The 12558-nt window shown below is 37.9% G+C and overlaps 1 long non-coding RNA gene across 1 annotated transcript in view; it reads right to left on the reverse strand.

The window, feature by feature from the left end:
• The window catches only part of LOC125184608 (uncharacterized), a 29260-nt gene extending 17460 nt beyond the window's left edge, over positions 1–11800 (reverse strand). The window contains exons 1-2 of the long non-coding RNA XR_010830590.1: positions 11761–11800; positions 506–707 (exon numbers count right to left, since the gene is read on the reverse strand). This is a non-coding gene — a long non-coding RNA (uncharacterized lncRNA). The remainder of the gene's footprint in view (positions 1–505; positions 708–11760) is intronic.
• Between the last annotated feature and the right edge of the window lie 758 nt (positions 11801–12558).

Below are 12558 nucleotides of genomic sequence, written 5' to 3' on the forward strand. Positions count from 1 at the left end.
CCACTCCTGCTTGGGATGAGCAGTAAACTGACATTAACTTCCACAGTCAGTACTCATGAACTGTAGTGTTTTAATGTCAGTTCAGTACAGAAAGGATTTCCAGTTCCAGTCAAAAAGGGTATGATTTTAAGTAGATTTCTGAATAAGAAATACAGAAAAAGCTATTTGGGTGCATAATGCATATGTCTTAGAGGTCTTTTCTAACCTAAATGATTCTACATCTATTCATGTATTTTGCTTCTGTCCTAACCTCCAGATTGCTTTAAACCCTTATCCTCTGGCTGAGCTGAGCACGATGACACATTCTTCATCCATTTTCAGGTCTTACATACTATCAGTGAAAATCACACAGAACAAGAGGTGCTTTATATATATTTCTGTGTATGCCTTTCTACTTCTGTACCCTGGCATATAGTCTGGGGAATAATCTCTCTTCAGAGATTCTTCTGTGCAAGCTGGTATTTTTAAAAATACACAGATTTGAAATATTCAGTTAAAGAAATACCTGCTATGGTGGGTTGACCTTGGCATAGCTCCAGATGCTCACCCAGCCACTGTCCCACTGCCTCCTCAACTGGACAACTAGAGAAAATAAGATGAAAAAGCTTCGGGCAACTTGATCTTGTGGAAGGTGTCCCTGCCCATAGCAGGTGGGTTGGAACTAGATGATCTTTCAGGTCACTTTTAACCCAAACCATTCCATGATTCTGTGAAAGAAAAGGAGATCACATAACAATTACCTTCACAGGCAAAACAGACTCAACTTGGGAAGAATTTATTGCCAATTAAAATAGATACAGCTAATGAAAAATAAATAAATACATAAGTTAAGACAACACCTTCCTACCATCTCCTCCTCTTTTTGTCCTTAATGCTCAACTCCAGTCTTCGTTTCCAACTCCTTATCCCCCACCTCAAGCAGTGCAAGTGGGATGGCGAATGGGAGGTTGTGGTCAGTCCATAACGACTCCTCTCCTCTGCCCCTTGACCATCACACTTTTCCCCTGTTCCTGAGGGGGCTCTTGGGGGGTTGTAGGGCTCAGGTGCCTGGAACATCTCTTCCCCTTCTTTCTTCTCTGACCTTGGTGTCTGAAAGGCTGTTTATGACATGTTTTTTTTCCTCACTCCTCTCTACTAGTGCTGCATTTTGCCCTTGCTTACATATGTTTCCCAGAGGCACTACCATTTTGGATGCTGGGCCCAGCCATGCCTTGTGGTGGGGCCATTGGAGCTGGCTGGAAGTGGCTGTGTCCGTCATGGGGCAGCCCTGACCTCTCCTCACAGAGGCTGCCCCTGCAGCTCCACACTGCCAACAGCATTGGCACCTTCTCCAAGCACACCCACAAGTATAAAACAGTGTGGTCAGTTGTTCTTTTGACTTTAAGGCAAAATAGTAATAATAATAATAATAATAATAATAATAATAATAATAAACAATAATAAAGCTGTGGAAAGCCTAATGCATAACCTGTGAAAAGGCTGATTCTTTTGCATACGGATTACGGACATGATTAAATGTTCTTCAGATCACTGTGGAAAATTTATAGTAATTATTTGTCACTTATAAAATGCGTGTCTCCACTGCTAAGCAGTCTTCTTTGGCTGTATTCTTTTCACAGGCAAGTTTATGAGCAATTCTATTTATTTTTTTTCCAATTCTCTTCAGAAGTTATGATAATATGCAGAACTTTTCAGAAGTTTGCAATAGTTTTTGGACCCAGAATATATGATCTATAAAAGATTTTCCTCTGAAAAAAATTACTTAAATTGATGTTTTGTTGGCTATTTTTTTTTTTTAATTCATAATCAGCAATCATAATTAAGTAGTAAGCACTCTGGATGTTTCGTTCCATTCCCAGTAAAATCAGAGTTCAGCCTTGCTTACATTTATCCATTTTGTGTTACAAAAATAAATAAATAAGCACTCATATATATATATATATACATAGCAAAAGAGACAATATATATTACTACAGAAGAATACTTTTCAGTAGGATACATGCTAATAAAGACAGACTGCTGAAACATTGGCTGCCTTGCTCAGCTGCTTCAGTATGGTCTTGGCATGGCTTCCCCTGTCATTATTCATTAGATGTAACACTAGATTACATCATCCAGAGTGGATTTTTTCCCTAAACATGATTTCAACTACAACACATATCAGTTTTGCCATTTATTTTTCAGTATGGGAATGAAAGGGACTTTTCCATTTCCAAAGTTGTACAAGAGCAGATTGACTCACTGCACCATTTAAGTGTGAAGGCTGCTTCTAAAAAGTTTTTTTTTCAACGTTTTGTTGAAACACAGCCATCAGTTGAGAACCCCCAAATATGCTACAACCTCGCTTTGCAAGAATTCCCTAGGGTAAGGGGTAAATTCAATTCCTTACTTGATAACATATTGGAATATGAGGTGCAGTTAAATGTGTTGCACACTTATATATTGGATAAAAACCCAAATACATATATTTAATATTTGAAGTTTGACTGATAATATGGTACCTGGAAGAATGAAAATAGAAATTTAAAAAAGCCAATGGCAGAAGCAGTGACCACTGCTAGCTTCAGTGCTGCAAAACAAGCTACTAAACATGAGAATCTGATTTTAATTCATAGCTGTTTAGACAATTAAAGAAGCCATATAAGATCTGAAGATGAGGAGAATAATTGTTTGCTTTTCAGTGAAATCCAGTGCACCAGGAGACATCGCAACCAAGACCCATTAACTGACATAAGTGCATAATCAGCAAGGAAAAATCCATGGATCTGAGTTAATCCTATTGTCTCCCTGCAAAATCTGTACATAAAGTGAACTGCATATGAATGTGATTCAGAAACCAGCATGTAGAGCCAGAGATTATGTAAGCTAACCAGTAAGAAACACTGAAGGAGGATGTCCATGTTAATGTCACCCTCAACCTTCATGTCAGAAAAAGAACTGCAGACAGCTTAACAAATAATGCTTCAGTTGGGATGCAGAAGTTCTGTATTTGATACTAAGAAACCAGACCATATTCAAACAGCCCACTCTAAAAGGTCAAGTCAGACTTTGTGACTACTCGTTTCTCCAGGGAACCTGGAGACTTCCAGTACCTAAAACAGACCCTACAGGAAAGCTGGGGAGAGGCTCTGTCAGGGAGTGTAGTGATAGGACAAGGGGTAATGGCTTTAAACTAAAAGAGGGTAGGTTTAGATTAGATATTAGGAAGAAATTCTTTAATCTTAGGGTGATGAGGCACTGGCACAGGCTGTCCAGAAAAGCTGTGGTGCCCCATCCCTGGAAGTGTTCAAGGCCAGGTTGAATGGGGCTTTGAGCAACCTGATCTAGCAGGAATTGTCCCTGCCCATGGCAGGGGGGTTGGAATTAAATGATCTTTATGGTCCCTTCCAACTCAAACCATTCTGCGATTCTATTTAGTGGAAAAAGTGCAATAAAAATTAATAAATCTGAGGCAGAGACAACAAGGAATGTTTCATTTTCATATACCTTTTAACAAAAAATAAAGAAAAAATAGAGATCTGGGGAAAGCTACTATCTAGTCTACCCAGCCTTTAGTTTTTCTATTCTGAAGAGTGACCTTTCAAAACTTCAGCTGAAAGATTTCCAAATGATATGTAAGTAGACAGAAGTCATTCAAATGTCATCCATCTACAGTGTCCTGTGTGGCCCATGAGTGACATAGCAACTAGTATGGGACGGTATTTTTTCTGCCCACTCTTCTGTTGGATAATCAAGAACATAACCCAGAGCTGTCAATTAGTGCTAATTTTTAGCAGTAGCTCTTGTAACATGCACATCTACTTAACCAGTCTGAAATAAGACCATTCCATGACTTTGTGGAAGCTTTTGAAGTATTTACTGCAGCAACATTCAATATGATTTTTATTCAAATCTATGGCTGTAGAATATTGCCAATCACTTCAACTCCTCTAGTTTTTCACCTGTGTTAGAAAGATAATAATATTCTTTACAATTTTAAAGGCTTTTACAACATTTCAAGGTGTTCATATTTTTTCCTTTATATATTATTTTTATTGTTTCTCTCAGATTGTCATATCAATGCAGTACTGTACAGGAAAAAAAAATAAAGTGGTATGCTTTGAATGGTTTATACAGTAAATGAGGCTGAGAAATCAGCAGGGATGGGACTACAGGAGAATGAATAGCTACAACTTCTTGTTTGAATTGTTGTAATAACGGTGAATTTCTCCACTAGATTAGATTTGACCCTTTTCATGGTCAGACTGACTATGGTTATATGTCTGTGGTTAGATTGGTTAGAGTCTAAAGTCAGCCATGGATCTCTGTACAATTTCAACTATCAAAGCTTGGCTAGTCCAAATACATATTTGCCATATGGAGGGTCTTTTTGATTATGTCCATTCAGATCCCCAAGGCATTCTGCATTTCTCCTTTTTTTCTTCACAGGTATAAGAAAGATCGTTGCATCAAATAACAGGAGAAAGCCAGCCTGGCAGGATTGCTATGTTTTGTGATTGGATTTTAGCTGTCAGCTCAGCACTAGGTCTCATTATCTGATGATATTAAGAGGGACACAGTTTCATTTTAGCATACTGCCCTGCTCAGTCTTGACATGTTTCCTCCCAGACATGTATTCGGTCTCCCTATCCTGTCTCTAATAATTGCCTGTGGAAATATACTCCCCAACCAAAAAAAAAAAAAAGTTATATATATATATACACATATGTATATATATCGCAGTTTCCTTCCTTTCTTGTAATCCCATAGCATCCACATGCCATTCATACCAGCTGGATAAATGGCTTACTAACCTTTCCTTACCCTAAGTTTGAGCACAGCCCTGGCTTCGCTTCTTTGCCATTTGGGTCAGCAAGCAGTTAGTGATTTCTCTCAATGCCTGTTATAGCTCAGCTGCCTCCTGCCCTTTGGCATGCACATGCTTTACCTCTCCTCCCCAGAGCTTCCACAGGCCACCGTGCCCTGGGCAGTGCTTCTCTTTCAATTGACCACACTGCTTGGGGAGTCACGTCAGGGCTTCAAAAAGCTTCCCACAGCTTTATCATAGCGACGCTACTGCTTGGCTTGGCTTTCTCCAACCGGCTGCTTTGCAGCTCCATTTCTGCAGCTGTCCATGCCCTACCGAGGCACAGCTTGCAGCCTTCTCTTCCTCTAGGTCGTCTGCTTTGTGATACTGCTCCCAGCTGTGTTTTTCTTCTTCTGACGGCTGAGGTCACAGGAAAAAGCATTCTTCTTAGATGTGGTTGTATCTATTTAATGTCTCCAACTGAATACACAGTTTGCCACTCTGAAAATACAGTGTGTAAGTAATTGAAATTCTGTTTCATTCTTTGAAATAATTGTGCAAGAATTTAGTTAAAGTGCAGCTCTTCTACTGTGACAGGGAGAAAACACCCAGAACAAAACTCTGGCATAAGGCATGAAGTCTGACAGTCAGCAGAGATCCCAGTATGGAATAAAAAAAGGAAGCTTTCTTCTGCCTTTGTATTACAGATCTAGACACTATTTAAGACAGTGGGATTTATGTTAAGATAAGATTTTTAATTTTCCCTTCTTTCTGCTACATGCTTAATAGCAATTCTGTATTCACTCTCTGTTTCACTCTGTATCAAATTAAATTTAATAATTTAAATACTGGTAGGTAGCAAAGCATGTGTGTATAAAATCAACATATTTGCTCTGAAATGTTTGCCATGGATAGATGGATATAGTTATGTAACATGCGATTTTAAGTTATCTTTGTCCTAATTGGACTATGTCCCAGCTCTGGGTACTGGTAGACTAAACTTCTGGTTTATTAAAACAAACAAAACCCACAATAAAGGATTTTAATTATTTCTGTTGAGATGCATCCACTCTCCTCTCTTCAACATTCCACATCACATATGTTCAGTAACATCATAAATGCATGTACCACAATATACATTGTTGTCTGTTTGCAAGGTGGGACAATACCTTCAATTTCAAATTCAGAATTAGATGTCTGCTGTTTCCTGGGTTACTGCTAAATAAAAACATGGCTAAGGTGTTTTTTAGAATTACTTACTATTACTTACTATTTCATTTTTACCATCTTCCCTGGCATGGCTTTATCCTGTGCCACCTAGCAAACACTCTTGCAGGTAATGCAAGACATGATTCATGGTAGGCAGTCTGGACAAAGTCAAGATGATCTGGCACCTTTCATCTGACATAGATCTCCACCGCCAGCAGACCTTCTACCCCCAAACCCTCATGACTTTCCTTTTGAAATAGCTATAAAAACAGCATTTCAGTGGGCTGTCCACAGCTTTCAAAGCATTTCAGATGCTTCAAAATGTGGGGAAAAAGGAAAAAAAATATAAAGAATGTTCCACTCACATACTAATAGATGTTTTCTGTCAGATCCCTCATCACTGTGGATGAGACAGTATGAAACAAAGACATGAATGATACTATTGCAAACAATATGTTATATATGTTATATAGAGAGACATAATTTTATCAAGAAAGAAATTAAAAGGTAAATAGATTATAATTTTGATTGTATTTTTTCTTGTCAAGGATATTGAAATGCAGTCAACTGCAAGTTAAAAATCATAGAATCTTAGAATATCCTGAGTTGGAAGGGACCCACAAGGATCATTGAGTCCAGCTCCTGGCTCCACACAGGACCACCCAAAAATCAAACCATATTTCTGAAAGCATTGTCCAAACACTCTTGAACTCTGGCAGGCTTGGTGCCGTGACCACTGCCCTGGTGATCCTGTTCCAGTGCCCAGCCACCCTCTCAGTGACAAACCTTTTCCTGATATCCAACCAGAACTTCTCCTGTCACAGCATCATGCCATTCCCTTGGGTCCTGGTCACCAGAGAGGAGAGCAGTGCTTCCCCCTCTGCTCCCCTTGAAGTCTCAGTATCCTCTTCTCTAAATAATGTTGGAATTAATGGAAGCAAATGCTTTATAAGAAGGGAGTTTAAGTAGAAGCAGGGTGGGGGATGAATGATGAAGAACCATCATGCAAGTTATCCCCCTTACCTTGCAATTGGGAACCTGGCCAACGAGGCTGTGAAGAAAGAAGCTACTCTTCCCATATGTAACGTATATTGTTTTGTTGCTTGGTTTGATTTAATGAAGCAACAAATTGGTCCTTCTTATGAAAAGAATGGTTTGGGGTCTTATGTATTACTCCCCATGTACCTACAATTATTGCTATAACAATCTTAGGACAGCAGTTACCTAACATCTCATTGGCAAGCCTAGGAATTACATTATTTATTGTTTTCTTAAACTTAGTTGCTACACTGGGCATCCTACCTGGCTGAGTAAGCCTGGTCTCCGTATTTTCATAACCCATCACCTTGTACAACAGAAAACTACCAGGGGATCTTCTATGCATTTTGTTTTGGCTGAATTAACAAATTGAAGTGGAAGAAAATTGCATTTGGTCTATAGTAAGAGAGCTTATAGTAGATTATAATTAGAGTGTTCTATTTTAAGACTCAAAACCAAACAGCACACAAAAGGAAAAGAAAGAAAGCTAAATTAAATACGTAGCCAATACCTAGCCAGAACACTGTTATATTGATTTAAAAGATGCATAAATATAGCAGTACTTTATTTCAAAGGTTCTTGTCCATTTTTTTTCCATCCACATATGAAGACACTGCACAAATTAGAGTTCTACATAGCCTTTTTTTTTTTTTAACTATCATTTTGTCAACAGTGAAATGTCACCGGAAAGTGAAAAGGACTTGCACTCTGGTTCACAACCTCTGAGTTACTGTTGTCATCTGCCTCTCTCTGATTCTCTGATCTACTTCTAGAGAACTGCTGCTCACTCTTCTACTCCCTGTCTTACTTGTGCAGTTATTCTTGAGAAAGTACAAGGTTTTCACTTGTGCATGTGAAACTTCCTGTTTTGTGGACCCATTTTCCTATATGTCGAGATAGACGAAATTCTAACCTGGTAGCCTTTCCCAATTTGACTTACCATGTTTCATGTAATGTAATATTTGTACTCTCTACTCCATCATCTACTGAAAATAACAAATAATACCAAACATATCTTAGGCCCCATCATGTGTCTAGTTAGAAATGTGGGCTACTGATAATTACTTTTGGAGTATTTTTCTCCATATCTTTATGCATCCAGTTTACAGTAGATTCTTTTCTAAACTACATTTTATCTATTTGTTATGGTTGTACCATCTGAGACAGTGTAAAGCCTGAGACAGTAATGTAAGCACAAGAATTACTGCCCTCTCATTAAAGTAAATCATCTTCTAAAGCAACATGCTTTTGACAATAACATCTTGGATGCTTTTCACCTACTTGTGGTCTTTTAGTAACTTATTTTTTTCCTCTGATGAAACATTCCTGATTTTTTCCAGGAACTGAAGTTAGGATAACTGGACTACAGTTGCCTGGCCTACCAGTCTTTGGAAATTCTTCTGACTTCAACAATTTCTCGGGAAAAAAATCAAAAATCAATCTATCTATCTATCTAACTATCTATCTATCTATCCATCCATCCATCCATTCATCTATGTCTAATGGCTCTAAGATTACTTCAGCCAGTCTCCTGAGTATACTGGAATGTAAATCCTCAGATGATCCCATTTTGAAATGATTTAATTTACCTGAGATTTGAATTTGTTCTTTTCTTATTTTATCCTGAATGGTCACCCTACTTTAGTTTCACACAATGCATTAGGGGCATACTGTGGATAAGAGTGAAAGAACAGTTTTCTCAAGGCTAGATGCTGCCAATTTTAAATCTGCTTAGGGTGTTTTTTGGTGTTGTTGTTTTTGTTTTTTACCAATGTGAACATTGTTCAGTGTAACTTCTTTCAGGGTAGGGGAAATGGCTACAAAAGAGATGGGGGGATGAGGACAATGGCACACATGGTACACACAGGGGTGTACAAAGCCAAGTAAATCCATACGGAAGGAGTCGTTTGTACAAATGAATACAGAAATACACATTTGAAAGAGTAAGAAGAAAAAGTGATCATATACACAAGAACATAAAAACCCAGGCAGAAGGACAGATCAGCATATGCAAATCTACACAGTTATAGCTTACTTTGTGCTGTCTGCCTGACTTGTACTTCTGAGTATTTGCAAAAATTACCAATAACAACATAATCTCTTTGAACCTCACCCTCAGGGAGGCAGAAGCTTAATCTTACCTAAATTAAGGCATTTTTAATGCAAACATTCATCCTTAACATCCTCCTCCTAGACTTCCTTTTAGGTAGTGGGGGGAAATAATTATGGCACTGGTGATGTGATTCTACTTTAGCCATCTACTTTAGCATGAGATGAATCATGTTCTACAGCTGTTCATTGCTCTCCATTGACTGACTATAAAGGGAGTAGAGACAACTGGTTTCGATGAGGTTATCCATAATTCATCAAATTAATCCCACACATATGTAAAGTTCCCTTATTGTTAATGGTTCCATTAAGCCTCACCTTTCTCTTATATACAATGACTGTCCATCAAAACCCATTGCACTTTACAGTGTTAGGTTCATGGAAGAGGAGGCTGAAGCTTTCTGTTTTGAGCAACTGGTTGGCTAGATAGAGAGAAAATCTGCTCATCCTACTGTGAGAGTGGGTGTAGACCCTGTTTGATTCAAGCACACACAGATCTCAGTGTGTATATATATGTATATACAATATACGCACACTTAATAGAGGAAGCCTTCCTTTCCATTGTTATCTATAAGAGCTTCTGTTTATAGCAAGCTTCCTGTCAGCACAACTGAATATATATAAACCTCAGTTTCAGAAGTCAGAACTATTTTCCTCTAATTTTTCTTGAATTTTGACTTTTGCATTTTCTCAGACACTTCTCATTTCATTTTATGTGGATTTAATATCCTTGAAGTTTTACCTGGCATTTCCAGTTTTAAGCATAGATTCAGGCTTAGTCAAATCACTGCCAAAACAAACATAGTAAACAATCACATAATTGGATTCTATTTAGGAAACTCCCATGTTCCCCACTCCTTCTAGTTTATTCACATATAACCAGCATTTGTCCAAGAGTCATCTCACAATATCATAGATTTAGGTGAAGTTTTCTACTGGTAACAAAGATAAAATCTAATGAAATATTCCTCATGTCTGCTGTATTATGGATCTTTCATATAGCTGTTGTAGCTACATAAGACTTTGAAACAGATGAAATCTGCCTCTGGCTTCAAATAAGCTTAAAAATGTTAACAAATGCTGTTGCCACTCGCATTATTAAACACACTCTGTAAGTCCTATTAAACCAGTTAAGGCAAGAGATCTCAAAACAAAATAATACCTCCTCTTCAAATTCACTAACCAGATATAGAATTGCAGAGCTTCCTCACTCCTGTCTTAAAGGCCAACATGAAACATCTCTTTAAAAAAGCATTCCTCACACTAACAAAATCTACTTCGTATCATTGTGCTTTTAATATCATTAAGTGAAACCTTCTCCATGTTCAACTTCAATGCATTAGAATCATGAGTAATTCCACTTTTAATTAAACAAGGTATTGCAAAGGATCTGTGCTCTCTTACATTGATCCGTATAATCTTTTTTCATATTTTACCCACTGAAGTATGTTTATTAATAGTGCTACAGAGACTTTGGCAGCAGGGCTTCTTAGATCTTCTAATAACCTTTTGAGCCGAAGATTGCTTCCTTTCATACTTGACCAAATCCTCTACCTTTAAGGAATGTCTCACTTTATTCAAAGCCTTTCTTTTTTCTTTGACTAGCCTTCAATAATTATTCTGTTAAAAAGTACTGATGAATTGCTTTTCTCTCCACACAATCTAGAAATAGCCAAAACAAGCCACAGACATACCCAGAGAAAAAGCTTCTTTGTATTGTCAGTGACAGTTTCCATAAATACCTTAAAATAGAGAGAATAAAAGAAGATCCAGACAACCTTTTGAACTCTATCTTTTCTCTACTGCTGTATCAATTTAGAAGGCAGCTGTAGATGAATAAACATTGTAAAATGGTCACCCCACCTTTAGGAAAATCGATTTTATACTGTAAAGTCAACCTGTAATATTTACTCCCAACTTTCTGCAAATTTATTTCTTGCTGGTTCTTGAGCATTTAGCAGTAAAACTATTAAAACTACTCCTTACCTACCATTTCAAGTGGATCATATTATCCATTACTTTTTCTTCTTAAACCTTTTTCTTTTAGATAGTTTTGCTCACAGCCAAGAATTTGTTACTAGTTTCTTGTAATAGTCACTAGTTATGAAGTGTTTTTATGTTTAGAGCTAAGTTCATCGTGTATTTAAACATCATTTTGCTGATAAGGATTTGTTCTCTTAATAGACAGCATCTCATTTTGAGAATCTTTTTTTCAAAGTAATCATACTAGAATCTCATAAATGTTAGTCTTCCATAATGAAAAATCTAATCAATATATATATTAATAACAACTATTACAAATATTAATTTGTCATTGCAAATTTATTTATAACAATGTATTTATTAAAAGTATCAAAAGACTATGTTGTGGTTTAACCCGGCTGGCAGCTAAACACCACACAGCCATTCGCTCACCCTCCCCCCTCCCTCTCTGGGATGGGGGAGAGAAACGGGAAAGTGAAGCCGGTGAGTTGAGATAAAGACAGTTTATTAAGACAGGAATATAAGGAATATAAGGAATATAATAATAACAATAATAATAATAATAGTGATAATGATAATAGTATTAACAATAATAATGTGTAAGAAAACAAGTGATGCACAATGCAATTGCTCACCACCCGCTGACCGATGCCCAGCCTATTCCCGAGCAGCCGGCCCCCCCACCCCAGCCAGCCACCCCTATATATTGTTTAGCATGACGTCAGATGGTATGGAATACCCCTTTGGCCAGTTTGGGTCAGCTGTCCTGGGTCTGTCCCCTCCCAGCTCCTGCTGCACCCCCAGCCTGCTCGCTGGCAGGACAGAGCAAGAAGCCGAAAAGTCCTTGGCCTGGTGTAAACACTGCTCTGCAACAATTAAAACATCAGCATGTTATCAGCGCTCTTCTCATCCTAATCCAAAACATAGCACCCTACCAGCTACTATGAGCTACTTAACTCTGTCCTAACTGGAACCAGGACAGACTATTAAATTACTAGCTATTAATTTCCCACTCTCAAAATTCTAGTTTTAGATTCTACATTCAAACTCCAGTCCCACTTTCATTGATCAAACCAGTCAAGATGAATTTTAACACTCATTCTCTCTCAGCATTTCTGTAGATGTGGTCATTTCTGCCCCTCTCTGTACCCAGAAAGAGGCAATGTCAACAGAATATTCCAGTAAGTCCTCTCCCTTGCAGAGATATGCTCTGCCTCACCTCTGTGGAATTCATGACAATTGGATAAGTTTCCTTGTATTTTGTGTGTGTTAGTCTTCACTCATGAAAATAGGGACTCAAGACTGCTCATCTATGCTTTAGAAAGTCCATAATGCTTCTTTAATACAGAAAAGAAGAAGGAAGGAAGGAAGGAAGGAAGGAAGGAAGGAAGGAAGGAAGGAAGGAAGGAAGGAAGGAAGGAAGGAAGGAAGGA

Source organism: Anser cygnoides, chromosome 3 (genome assembly GCF_040182565.1).
Source record: "Anser cygnoides isolate HZ-2024a breed goose chromosome 3, Taihu_goose_T2T_genome, whole genome shotgun sequence".
Taxonomy (NCBI): Eukaryota; Metazoa; Chordata; class Aves; order Anseriformes; family Anatidae; genus Anser; species Anser cygnoides.